At 45.2% G+C, this 14566-nt stretch overlaps 1 long non-coding RNA gene across 1 annotated transcript; it reads left to right on the top strand.

The window, feature by feature from the left end:
• The first annotated feature begins 6202 nt into the window (after positions 1-6202).
• LOC144586246 (uncharacterized) lies at positions 6203-8243 on the top strand. Its single transcript, XR_013540964.1, has 2 exons — positions 6203-6868; positions 7238-8243. It is a non-coding gene; the product is annotated as an uncharacterized LOC144586246 (long non-coding RNA).
• The last annotated feature ends 6323 nt before the right edge of the window (positions 8244-14566 follow it).

Below are 14566 nucleotides of genomic sequence, written 5' to 3'. Positions count from 1 at the left end.
CAGCCTTGCAAATAAGACCACAGCTTGGTGATCAACAAGAATAAGAACTAGCTGCTGATTGGTTTGCACCCTGCCGTAAATTTTTGCCTGCTCACTTGGAGGTAGCTTTTCTCTTTATAGGCGTATCACTCTTTTCAAGTCTTTTAGGGAAACAATTTGCAGGAAGGATCCAATGAGGATTAACCTATGTTTTAGAATTCGCATACTGGCTTCATGGAATGATAAGGGTGGTGAGGCCAAAAGCTGGCCTTTTGCCCTCAGTTCGAATGCGCGGCTTCCCTTGGAGTAGAAATAAAAGAATCCAGGCTCTACGGATGGAGAACCTTGGCAATTGATCCTTGTGCAAGTCTGCAGAGAGGTGTGTTTCCCCCCCCCCTTATTGATTGCTTGTCATTTAAATGTCTTCCCCTTGCTTTATGATTCTCTTTCAGGGAGGCGGTATCTCCCCTCTGTGTTACAGACAAGTCATTTGCTCCTAGGGAAAATACGATTCTAACCCCCCCCCCAAAGGCACTCATTGCAACAGCTGTGCTCGGTGATAATCTGTGCAAGCCTGACAAGCCGTCATCAAGTATTTGTGGTTAGTGATGAGCGACGAAACTCCCCTTTTGCGGACCCCTTCCTGCCTGCATCAGCTTCGGGAACCCTGGAGCTACAAAATCCTGGGTGTGTGTGTGTGTGTGTAATCCTGTCTTTTGAACTCTCTGTTCTCCCTCCCCAAAAATACATGTTTTTGGAATCGGCGTGTTCCTCTCCTCTCTTTTGGTAGAGGACCCGTTTCCTTTCTGCGAGCTAACTTGACATGGTTTATTTGGATAGGATGTGTTGCAGGACACTGAAAGATGGCTTGCCCGTAACATGCAGGCACTACTGTGCAGTTTGAGAGCGGAAAGGCACTCAAGATTATTGTCTTAAATGAAGACGAATCTGCATGGGGAGGTCCAGGGTTAGAGGAGTAAGGGAGGTGTTTAGATTGGCTTGACAAGCATAGGCAGACTTGAGACATTTGTGAGGCAGGAAAAGTATGTGAAGATAAAATTGTGTATACCTGTTCATATTAACCTTGGTTGTGCTTCTGGCTCCTGTATACAAACATGTGCTATGAACTCTTGGAAACACAGACAGTAGAAAGAATTGTAATTTTTTTGAGGCAATCAAAGACTCGTTTCTATTACATTTTCAGTCCTAGCATCATAAAATCATGGAGTTGGAAAGGGCCTATATAGCAGTTGAGTCCAGCTTCCTGTTCAGTGCTGGAATCCATATCAAAGTTCATCTTGACAGATGGCTGCCTAATTGTCTCTTGAATGCCTCCAGCACATCCCAGGGTTGCCATATGATTTTAACCCTCAGGAAGTTTGTCTTGATACTCAACCACAATCTGGCTTCCTTTTAACTTGAGCCCGTTGTTGCATGTTCTGCACTTTGGGTTGATCGAGAACCGATCCTTCCCCTCCTTGATTATGACGGCCTTCAAGTTTTTGAAAAGTGCTGTCCGATTGCCCCTTTTTCTCAAGGCCAAACATGCCCATTTCCTTCAGTCTCTCCTCCTAGGGCTTGGTTTGCAGACCCCTGATCATCCTGGCTGCACTCCTTTGGACGTTATCCACTTTGTCTGCAGCCTCATCATACCTTTTAGGGTCAGTCCTAATAGGTGGGTATGCCTCTCTCCCGATACCCACTAGTTGCAGAAGCGCCAAGAGCCCCTTGGTCTGGATAACAGCGGAGGCTTTTATGGAGAGACGTCTCGGTGAGATCAGCGAGGCTGATCTTCAAGTAAGTGAGTTACAGAGCGCTACCTGAAGTAAGGTCATGTCTAGACAAAGGGAAGACCCCCTCCAGCGAGGTGACCTCTATGCTACAGCTGGTGGCGTGGGACCCGATTCCGGATTCAACCCAAGGGCAGCCACCAGCTAATTGATAGGCTCCAAATAAGCCAGCACGCCAGCAGGAGACCTTCATGTGGGACTTGGGCCTCCCAATTTAAAACTCTGCCCAAGCAGCCTAAAATTCCGTGCCAAGCAATTTGGATTCTGTGATCTCTGTAAACGGAGCACGTACGCACACAACAGCTGTCTAGTGCTGGAGAGGAACAAGGCGCAAAACACACACCGCCAACAATCTCTCATTCCACTCCTGTGCTCGGGAAACTTGTGGAGTCACTCCAGAGGTGTCGCGTGGGCACCTTGGCCATGTCTTTGCCGTTTCTTCATGCAAGCGAGTTAGGTGTGCTGCACTACTGCCTTTCTATGGAAACCCTGCAAATGCGTGGTAGCATAGGAACCTTATCAGCCAACATCCCACTCCGCTTGCGTCGTTTGGATGCTGGACGTCTTTGAGCGTCGAGAGGGGCAGACTCAGAAACAAGGGTTTTGTTTATTATCCGAAAGCCAGGCTGTTGGCGAAGCCGCCTTTACTGCCCATTTCGCATCTCTGCTTGCTACCTTCTTGATTGTCATGAGAAATGCTTGAACCTCTCTCTCCCCCCGGCCTCGAGAGGCTGGCTTCTTCCTAAAAGCCATTGTTGGTTGTTGCTGTGTAGTTAAAAAACGTTCTAGCCATTCTGACCCCAGATGTGAGCAGTTATGACGCTTGTTCTGCCATGAGATTCGTATTGTTCCTATTGTGGGTTTTTTTGTGGGTTAAAACCGCTGGGGTGGGGTTTTTTTTGGCTTGTGCTTCTGGGGTGGTTATTTAACTGCATTTGTTTACAATATGGAATTATTAAGCAATCACACTTCTGAAGTATAGACCATATCACCTGCTGCTGTTGTTTTTCTTTTCTTTTTAGATGACAATGTTTTGCTGTACGATGGTAGTGAAGAGGCTTTAAATACAGGATTTGATATTTTTTTGAAAATACCGTCACTTTTTGTATACAGTTAGACATTAAACGTATTTTCAAGATGACTCTGTGCAGCGTGTTTCTTCAGACAACTTTTGCTGTCGGCAGGTATTGCTGGTGTCACGGAGCAGCAATAAAGTGCGAGGCATTTACTGGGGTTTTAGAGTTGCCTTTTGGCAGCTGCTGATTGGGTGAGGAGCTGAGATTTCCCCAAAAATCCCGTTGCAATTCTTCCCATTCATTCAGAGCATTTCCTGGAGAAAAGAAAGTGAGGAATGAACCATTAAAGATGAGCAGTTATCCTCCAAAAGACAAAGATCATGGCCACTGGTCCCATCACCTCCTGGCAAATAGAAGGGGAAGATATGGAGGCAGTGACAGATTTTTCTTTCTTGGGCTTCATGATCACTGCAGATGGTGACAGCAGCCACAAAATTAAAAGATGCCTGCTTCTTGGGAAGGAAGCGATGAGGTCTGCATAGTCAAAAGCTATGGTTTTTCCAGTAGTGGTGTATTGAAGCGAGAGCTGGACCATAAAGAAAGCTGACCGCTGAAGAATTGATGCTTTTGAATTGTGGTGCTGGAGGAGGCTCTTGAGAGTCCCCTAGACTGCAAAGAGAACAAACCTAGGAAGGAAGGAAATCCATCCTCACTGGAAGAACAGATCCTGAAGCTGAGGCTCCAATCCTTTGGCCATCTCATGAGAAGAGAAGACTCCCTGGAAAAGACCCTGATGTTGGGAAAGTGTGAAGGAAAGAGGAGAAGGGGATGGCAGAGCACGAGATGGCTGGACAGTGTCACCGAAGCTACCAACATGAATCTGACCCAACTCTGGGAGGCCGTGCAAAACAGGAGGGCGTTGCGTGCTGTGGTCCATGGGGTCACAAAGAGTCGGATACGACTTAACAATTAAGCGACAACAAGGTACTGGATTTTATGCCAAAAATATCTGGAATTAGGGAAGGGGCAGCTGTCATGTAGCACAGAAGGATGTTTGATTTATAGGCCACCTTTCTCCAGATAAGGGGAACCCAAGTCAGTTTACAATATGAAAAAGAATCAAATTAAGGAATAGAAGGGAAAGGAATAGCATTAAAAACAATTTTTTTAAAAAAAATTGTATTTCAAATAAAATATAGTTGAATAATTAAAAGCAAGCAAACGTTAAAAATTATTTTAACTTTTAAGAAGGCATTCAGACTCTTCCGGCAGAGCTTCGTCACTGTGCTGTTCAGCTGTACCCGGGGCGAGAGCTACCGGGGAAATGCTGAAAACCGACCAGCCTGAAGACCCTTAGGGACAACAAGGGTCAAGAAGAGTCAGGAGAGGCTCTTCTGGGCAGACAGTGAGTGTCGGAGGAAGGAATGAGGGGCGGTGGCTCATCTTTTTCTCGCTCTGAAGAGAATCATGAAGCTCAGGCTGGAACGGAACGCCATCTTGGTGGTGACTAACAGTGAGTAACTCCGATTTACCCCTGGGAAGAAGGAGAACGGAGAATTACAGTTAAAAACTGACAACAACAAACAAAATTGAAGCCCTTAAGCTAAATGAACTGGTAGATGAGGGCCGAAAGGAGTTTAGAAGCGGCGAATCTCTGCTGATCGGTCCTGCTGGCATACTAATCTGAAAACGAAACTAAACTTTGTGCGGACCTAAAGCTGTTCCTGGAAAATTGCTTGATGAATTAAACAATTGTGGACAGAGCTCGTGTTGATGTTACAAAGAACCTGACAGAGTTTTTAATAGCAGATTGAGTACCAGTTTCTGAGACTTTGGGACGATATCTTATCTCCGCGGGGAAGAACCCCCCCCCCTTTCTTGGAGGCTACGGCTGTAGGCTGGAGTGAAAAGCAGGATTGGAGCTCTAGCTATAGTGGATTTACAGTGCCTTAGTCAGAAAGATGAAATGGTTAAAGAATGTATGACTAAGTGGGCACAAAATATAGGGCATAATATTGATATTGATCAATGGTTGAAAATATGGCAAAATAACATAAAGCTTACAAGATTGGTTAATTTTAAGGAGAATATATACAAGATGTTTTACAGGTGGCATATGACTCCAGAAAAATTGTTGAAGATGTATACAGATGTATCAAAGGTGTGTCGGAAATGTGAAGCACAAGTGGGAAACTATTATCATATGTGGTGGTCATGTAGAGTAGTGAAACAGTATTGGAAAAGAGTACATGCTATGCTGCAACAAATATTGCTCTGTAAGGTGCCATTAACCACAGAACTGTTTTTATTGAGTATGATACCTGATAACATAGATAAGTCAAAGGAATATATAGTTATATACATAGTTACTGCAGCCAGAATTCTCTATGCCAAAAATTGGAAAAGTCTGATGGTACCGAAACAAGATCTTATAGAGAAGATACGGGAAACAGCGGAAATGGACTATTTATCAGAAGTGATGGAGGATTGTTCTTTACAAAAGGCAACTGAAAGATGGGACTTATTCTACAAATGGACTGAGTCAACAGGCAGCGCATGAAGAGCATATATTGAAATGAAAACTTAAACCTGGAAGGCAGAAAAGAGTAAATAGAGTAACTTGGAATCTTGATATGGCAAAAGGTATAGAATGGACGTTAGTATGTTATTGTTTCTCCTCTTCCCCATTAACTTCGATTCCCCTTTTCCTTTTTGTCACCCCCTTGTTAAAAATAAATTTTTTTTAAAAAAAGGCATTCAGGTCATGACTGTTAAAAGCCTCTCCAAAAAGATGGATCTTCAGCTCTCAGAGACGGATGGATGTCCCGAGGGAGAGTGTTTTACAACCTGGGAGCTGCCACGGCGAAGCCCCTCTCGCGTGTCCCCATCGGCCACCCCTGTGTTGGCCATGGGACCAAAGGGTGGACCTCCTCTGAGGTTCTTAAGGGGCCGAGAAGGCTCTTCTCAGGAGATATGGTCCTTCAGAGTTAGCTTGAGCCCCAGCTATCTAGTCCTTAATAGATACTGAAACGGGTTTCAATCCCTCAATCGCTTGGGGCTACTATAACCAAGGTGCTGCAGTATTTCTTATCTCCAGGGATGGTTCGTGGGGGGAAGGTGCTCCTCATGTGCTGCCTTTCTACTCTGCTTTTCCTCCAGTGAGCTTCCGGTGGGTTATCTCATTCTCTTCCCCACATCCACCTTAACAACAGCCCACTGAGGTAGGTCCGGCTGAGTGTTACCGAACAAAGATCGTTGCACAAGTTTCATGGCAGGTTGAGGGTTTGAACCCAGGTCTCCAAGAACCCTCATTCCAGCACACTTTGAGCGCTACGCTACGTTGGCCAACACTTTTGTGGCCGAACATTTCCAGCCGGATTTGATGCCGCTTCATAACACAAAACGGTTTAAATCATCAATAGAATAGCTGGAGGAATGGATTATCCTGTAAGGTGCTGGATACTGAAATGGAAAGGCAGTTGTCTTCATCTAGCTTTTCCCTGTGGCCATTCTGACTGGGCTAGACTAAAAGACCTCTCTACCTGATTATTTCTTTATTTCAAATATTTTTATCCCACCTTTCTCCTTAAGAAGAACCCAAGTTCTTCTAAAATCATCACTTTTCGGCCCATGGAGACAGTCCAGGTATAGAGACCGTTATAGTTCTTCATGATCAGTTTGGCTTCTAGAGGCAATTGCCTTACCCTTTCCTGTTAATGAATTTGAAGGTGGAAGCATTGAGAGGGCCCTTTTCTGTTCACCTGGGCTATGTATTAAGGTCAGGTGTGTCACAGAAATACCTTCTGCCATATTTTCCACATATGGAAGTCGCCCATCAATTTCTCCAAATGCCAACTCTTAGAAGTGTAACAAAAGTGCCATTTTTGCCATTGCAATACCCGTCAACTATGTCCAGGGCTTAAAAAAAGACTTTTTCCCCATTCAAAGCAATTTAGTGTGTTCAAAGGTGTGATTCTTCTGGGGGACATACTGGGTGTGCGTGCAATTTTGTCTATTGAAAGCTGCAGGAATTCCAGCTCGGCTGTAATGGCATCTCATTTCTTGATTGGTGCCAGTGGAAAGGTGTGTGTGTGTTTAGTCGTTTAGTCGTGTCCGACTCTTCGTGACCCCATGGACCAGAGCACGCCAGGCCCTCCTGTCTTCTACTGCCTCCCGGAGTTGTGTCAGGTTCATGTTGGTTGCTTCGCAGACACTGTCCAGCCATCTCATCCTTGGTCGTCCCCTTCTCCTCTTGCCATCACACCTTCCTAACATCAAGGTTTTTTCCAAGGAATCTTTTCTTCTCATGAGATGGCCAAAGTACTGGAGCCTCAGCTTCAGGATCTGTCCTTCCAGTGAGCACTCAGGGTTGATTTCCTTTAGAACTGATAGGTTTGTTCTCCTTGAAGTCCAAGGGATTCTCAAGAGCCTCCTCCAGCACCACAATTCAAGGTACCCTGGATTATTTGCCCAGGCATTAAAAACCCTTTTTTTAAAAAAATGTCTAATGTAATTCAACTCCTTAAGACTTCTGCTGCTGGTTTAACATAATTTTTGCAAACTCTTAACATGAAACTCTTAACATGAAAACTCTTTTTGTGAAAGGCAGTGTATAAAAATACATTATGCAAGTATCAACTGCAGTTGCCTAATTGAGCCAGAAGAGTGCTCTAAAAGCTTGTGTTTTAAGCAGATGTAGACAATAAGACATCCAGCTTTGCTAATTAAAAACTGGTGGTCTATAAAGGTTACATGGTAAAGTCAGCAAACTACACAGTCAAAATAAAAAAGAAACTACAGTAGTAGTCCAAGAAGTGCAGTTAAAATAAAAATGTCAAGTGTTTGTCAAATATATACATCCAGTAGAACTTGGTGGAATGAACAGTGAAATTACAGGCGTAAAATAAAATTCTGATGGCCTGAAGCAGCTTCCTTCAGACAAAGAGTGTAGTATGCATGAAAATGGCATTGAGAACGTGCATTGTATGGTGCTACGTATTCTCAGTTCTACTATATGGCCCAAATTAGTGTACTTTAAAAGAGGCTGTTGTTTTAAAAAAAACTTAGAAACCTTTGAAGTGTGGGTGATCAGTGAAGAAGCGCTAAGATGAATAATAAAGTCCAAGAAATTAAAAAAAACAAATGTAAAAAGTTAAGGCTATGTTGCTCAGATGATGGCAAATGGAAAGTACAGGCTGTTACAGTTAATCACTTAAGAGAAAATAAATAAGAAAAGAAGAGCAGAAGGGGAAAATAGTTTGCTGGCAGAAAAACCTTGTATGTTGGTTAGCATGCAACACAGCTTGGTTTAGAACGGCTGCTCAAGATTTCCTCAGTATTCAAAACGTTGTGGATAATGGCTGAATTCCATAAGAACATGATTCCCATGGATAATTTTGGCCTTCTGCTTTTTTGCAATATTTTAAAACCTGTGCTATGGCACAGTTTATAAAGAAAAGAACAATATATTCAAGAAAAACAAACTTGGTTGTAAATCATGAATAGGTATTGTAAGCTTTAACACTGTGAATAAAATTTTAGGGTTATTAAAGTGTGCACAGATTCACTTGTTGTTTAGTCGTTTAGTCGTGTCCGACTCTTCATGACCCCATGGACCAGAGCACACCAGGCCCTCCTGTATTCCACTGCCTCCCGGAGTTGGGTCAAATTCATGTTGGTTGCTTCGATGACCCTGTCCAACCATCTCATCCTCCATCATCCCCTTCTGCTCTTGCCTTCACACTTTCCTAACATCAGGGTCTTTTCCAGGGACTCTTCTCATGAGATGGGCAAAATATTGGAGTCTCAGCTTCAGGATCTGTCCTTCCAGTGGGCACTCCGGGTTGATTTCCTTGAAAATGGATAGGTTTGATCTTGCAGTCCAGGGGACACTCGACCATGGATCATATCCAGGCCCAAACCAAGAGCCCTCACCTACCTCTCAGAATCGCTCTCCCACCCCGAGACTGTCTCAACCCACTTAAAAAAAAAAGTAAACTGATATCAAAACCAAAGCCTTTGGTGTCAATATCGAAACCCGCCTCGACTCACTCCACCGCATCAACACCTAAGTCGACCTCGGTACTGACACCTAGGATGAAAAAGACGCTCTCTCACAAGGCCAAACACACTGTGGCTAAACCAGGTCCACCTTCTCTGCCTACGGACGAGCCTCGACAGGAAACGGTGTGCCTTGATTTATTGTCGGGATGAAGATGCTCCTCTCCCTTTGTCTGCTACCGTGCCCTCCCCACAGTTTAGTCACTCTCCTGACGGGGGGTGGGGGAACACCTCAGCTGGGATTATTGCAGTTAATACACTTGGTGAAGTCAATCCCTTGATCTCAGTTTGGCTCCATTTCAGGCCGTACATTGCTGTCAGTCCTGGAATCGATACAGGAATTTCCTCCTTGGAAGAGGACCTGTACCACATCACCACATCGAACCTCTCAGGGATACTGAAGGTTACCGATCTCGTGCTATGTATCACACGCCTATAGCCTAAGAACTGCCACACCAACATTGCTGCTTTAAGAAGGTGCGGCTTTATGATAGCCCAATCTGCTATGAACCCAAGGTCTATTCCGACCCAAGGCTGTACGAACCAGACCTTCAGTACCATTAACACTGTTATACTTATGCCTATCGTTCGGACTCTTGTTCCATATCACCATCTTTTCTTCACTGAACACCAGCTGAGATCCTTCCATACCAGTCTTCAGAAGATGAATGGCACGCTCTTCTGCCACCTCTGGCACCACCTCGGCATGGTAAGAGACCCCCCCTCACCTGATCAAGACTCTTACCAATTAATATCAAAGCCAACCATCTCAAACCCAAACTTTATCTCAGGTCCAGTCCTGTTCTTTAAAGGTCACTACGACATACCGTGGAACACCTCCAGAGTCACTTGATATTGATGCCAACCAGGAGTCCCTACAAAAGTCCAATAAAACAAAGGGTAAAAGTTACCCATTCCCACATGAGGAATCTTACGATCATCTATTGGTATTGGCTACGTGAGATCTTTCTCCCTCTCCAAATCAACTCCCCATCCGTTTCGATACCGACATCGACAATTCTGATGTCGAAACGGGGGGGGGGGGGGAGATTCTCTACCCAATATTCCCACACTGGACTCTCAGGTCACGGAGAACCACCCTCCCTCTCCTTTGGAGGACTTCGCATCACGCCCCAGCTGATTCTCCATATTGCTAAGGTCATGGACCTTGCTGTCCATCAACTGGCACTGGAAGAGTCTGACAAGGGCTACGAAGATATTAGTCAGACAGGACCAGACTCCACCATTACCTTGCTTTCAAGAAGTCCTCGGATTCTCAGGGGAGTCAAAAACCTCTATAAGACCCATGGTGCCACTGCCACCTTTCTCTCTAAACATCCTCTTCCTCACTCATTCACTGCAGATGCTACACAAAATAGAGCTCGCCATTGCTCTGCCTCCAATCCCAATCATCGTGGAGGAAGCTGGATGCTGGAGGCCATCAGATTTATCCTCTCGCCTCCTTCATCTTTCAGGTAGCTAATTATAGAGCTGCAATGGGACCCCAGCATCACAACCTTTGGAACAAAGAACTACCCATTCTCCAGGTGGCTTTGGAAGATCTATGTTCTCCTTTCATCAAGAGGTCACTGCAACAATATGACCACACCCGACTTGTGGTCCGCCATGGAAGCAAGTTTGAACATCAATCGTTTTGAGCTTCTTGTGGTCATCAAAGCTTTCCATGCCTTCAAAGGCCTTCTTACAGGACATGGGGTTCAAATCACAACCGACAACACTACAGTCTTGTTTGATATAAACAAGCCAGGAGGGGACCACACACTCTCTCTCCTCTACCTGACCCTCCAGCTGTGGGAGTGGTGCTACGCTCGCCACATTTATCCAGTTGCAGTTCACATCTCTACGGAGGGCAATGCCCTTGTAGGTCACCTCAGCAGACGCCCTACGTGCAGCCACGAGTGGTCTTTGGATGACGAGGTGTTATCATTGGAGCACCCCACAGATGTGGATGTATTTGCCTCCTCTGCCAATGCAAGATGCTTATGGCTGTTACTCCAGGGCGGGAATAGGACCAGTGTCCATAGGCAATGCCTTCATGACTACCTAGAACCCGAGTTTACTGTACCTCTTTCCTCCCATTCTGCTCTTCCAGCACACAGTTATCAAGATCAGGCAAGACAACTCCAAGGCCATCCTGATCGCCCCGTGGTGGCCCCTCCAACCCATGGCTATCGATTTCCTCCGCCTTCTGTGGCTCCCACACCTGCTGGCTCTCAACTTGGGCGAGACGTTTCATCCAGACTCTACGTCAGGGGTCTCAAACTGTGGCCCTCCAGATGTTCTTAGCCTACAGCTCCCAGAAGCCTTCAGCACCACCTCTGCTGGCCAGGATTTCTGGGAGTTGAAGTCCAAGAACATCTGGAGGGCCACAGTTTGAGACCCCTGCTCTACGTCGACCCACCCTTTCTACAATTCCATCCTAACAAGATCACACAGTACCCTCACCTGTCCTTCCTCCCTAAGGTGGTATCTGACTTTCATGTGAGACAGCTCTGACCCAGTTGGAAGAGTCCTATAGGACCATAGAGTCCAACTCCCTGCTCAATGAAGGAATCTATACCGAAGCAAATCTGACAGATGATTATCTAATTTTCTCTTGAATGCCTCCAGTGTTGGAGCGCTCACTACCTCAGAAGGTCATGGGTTCCATTGTCGTACTGCTCTAACAGTTAAGACTTTTTCCTGATATTCATTTGAAATTTGGCTTCCTGTAGCTGGAGCCCATTATTATGTATGCCTCACTCTGGGATGATTGAGAACATCATCCTCAACCCCCATTCCTAGTCATGACATGTGAGTCATTTTTTCCAGTCCCTATGCAACTGCCGAAACTTGCAGAAAGATCCCTGACAACTCAGGACGATGTGGTTTTCCTGGGCGCGACCCTATGAGAGCCGTAGAACTCAGGCGATAAGAAGGCTTGTGAGTCACAGTGCTATTCCCTGCCTTGCTCCCAATGGCCCGGACCTGAGTAAACTGTACAGTACTTCCAAGTTCTCCCCTTATTTTCCTGCTGTTGTTGTTTGGTGCACTAATGTTGCATAAACACCCATCAAGGCATCTTAGTGGTGAACCCTGGCATCCGCTTGGTTCCAAGCTATGTTTTGGTATTAACAAGCTGAGACTTGGGAAAGTTTGAATGGAGTTTTGCCCATAATAACACAGGTTAGGAAATCTCCAAGAAACCAAAAAACAAACCAGGAAGGGAGTAGGTACAGAATACAAGCCCCCCCGCCCTGTGTCAGATTTCTACAAGATCTGGGCAGGACAAAGTTTTGAGAACTTCCATATTTCCAGATGGTCGGCTAACTGTCTTTGGCCCCGGTGTCTGTAAACGCTTTCATTTTGTAAGGCAGAATTATTGTATTGAAGTATTGAGACGAATGGCCGTTCCCACCAGGGATCCTGAAATTGAGCAATGAAAAGCACCAACTATCCAAGATTGGTGAAACTTTTAGATTATTTTATTTGTTATTTGCCTTCGTGTGCGCATGCACCCTTCTGCCAAGATGCTATTTACACAGACCTTGGAAACATTTGTGTACAATCCGTTGTGTTTTTTATTTTACTTGTTTTAACACAGTGACCTCCTTTGACTTCCCTCATTAGGAAGAAGGCAGCCTATAAAGGGGATAAATCAATCAATAAATCAGTTTCTTTGGACACAACTTCCAGAATCATATAGCCAGCATACTCTGTGGCCGTAACAGGGAGGACCAAATGCTGGGAGAAAAGGGAAATACAATATTTGCTAATTCTGGATCTAAATATATGCTTAAATAAGTGGTGTTAAGGGAACAGGGAACCAAACTATCCTCTTATTGTTTCCCTTCTATTTCCATAAGAAAAACGGGAAGACCAGCTAAAGGTGTGGAGAAATGAGATAAGAAAAAGGGTTCTCCTTATAACACAGTGGGATTTCCATCAAATAACTGAAGATTCAGAACAGACCAAAACAGATACTCCCTCATATAGTGGAGGAGTTGGAACTCATTGCCACAAGATGGCATGAGGGCTGCCATGTCTGGGCCACTTTAAAGGGGTGCTGGATAAATTCACGACACTGAGACTAGCCTGAATCACTTGAGGCAGCCTGCCTTTGTAAATTCAAGCCAGTCGTTAGAGATAGCTCATCCTTAGAGCTGAAGGCATGTTATTGTTGCAGAGAAATGATCGAAGCACTCTTTCTGTGTTTGTAGAATCAGAGAATCACGGAGTTGGGTGGGGTCTTACAAGGTCATCCAGTCCAACCCCTGGCTCAAGGCAGGAAACGAAATGCTTACAAGCGCCGACTTCCAGGGAATGGCTAGTTACTCAATGGAGCAAGATGATGTGCATTATGATTTGGCGATGTCAGCCACCCCCAGCGGATCCGTTCTCAAATTTTAAGGAGCAGAAACCCTCGGCATCTTTGTAGATGGTCAAAATCACTGAGGGATCAGGCCCTGCCTGAGAAATTTAAAGGAGAATGTATGGGAACAGCTCCGCTTGACTCCTCTTTAATTTACTTGTGTACCAATGACACCCCCCCACGGCCATTTTCACTCAAAGAAGAGGCAGGTGAGCAAGAATATGGCAAGAGAAGGGTAAGGTAAAGGTTCCCCTTGACAATTTTTGTCCAGTCGTGTTCGACTCTAGGGGGCGGTGCTCATCCCCGTTTCCAAGCCATAGAGCCAGCATTTTGTCCGAAGACAATCTTCCGTGGTGACATGGCCAGTGCGACTTAGACACGGAATGCTGTCACCTTCCCACTGAGGTGGTCCCTATTGATCTACTCGCATTTGCATGCTTTCGAACCGCTAGGTTGGCAGGAGCTGGGACAAGCGACGGGAGCTCACTCCGTCACGTGGATTCGATCTTACGACTGCTTGGTCTTCTGACCCTGCAGCACAGGCTTCTGCAGTTTAGCCCGCAGCGCCACCATGTCCCTCAAGGGTAGTGATGATCAAACGCCTTGATCAACATTTGACTGATTAAATTGCCTTCTGTTTTCTAGCTGCGAGATGGCACCCCTTGGTTTGCTAGTCTGATAGCTCAGGCATGTAGCACTGAAACATGTGCGTGCCTGAAGGGATAAAGCTGTAATAAGGAAGACAATATATATTTCCTTAAAATGTGGGCTTACTCTATGGTTCAAGCGAACAGAGGGCTGGTCAGGGTCAGGAGAAAGCAACAGATTTTTTGATTCTCAGAAATTGGTCATTTTGACTTTGGGGGACCGATCAATTAGTATGCTAATGTAGTTCAGAACACCTCCGGGTGGTGATGATGGAATTATTCTAGAACAAATGGCTCCAGGCTAAGAAACCGGGTGCCCCATTCCTCAAAAGGGAGTGAACGTCAACTGCAGGCAGATTTCACACCCATTGCTAAAAATGCTTTTGCACAGAACTGTTAGGTGGTGGATGGATAGATGGATGACTCACCCTTTGGCACGCAAAACTGTTTTGAATGTTGACAGACTGAAAACGAACCAGAACGGCAAATGCCAAAATAAATAAAAAGTACTCTTCTGAAACAGTATCTGAAGGTTTTCATTAAATCCTTGGATCTAATTCCAGTACAGACATGCCTCTGAAGCTAGAAGAGAAAGAGCTTTTAGTTGTGGTGAACAATACCGTGGTTTAGTCCGGCCCTGCCTACGAAATTTGCAGGATCCAGAAAAAAATGACTAATCCTGTGTCACTGATTAAATAAGTC

The sequence above is a fragment of the Pogona vitticeps genome, chromosome 1 (assembly GCF_051106095.1).
Source record: "Pogona vitticeps strain Pit_001003342236 chromosome 1, PviZW2.1, whole genome shotgun sequence".
Taxonomy (NCBI): domain Eukaryota; kingdom Metazoa; phylum Chordata; class Lepidosauria; order Squamata; family Agamidae; genus Pogona; species Pogona vitticeps.
Note: the sequence above shows the minus strand (reverse complement) of the source record. Positions and strands in the feature narration are given on the sequence as shown.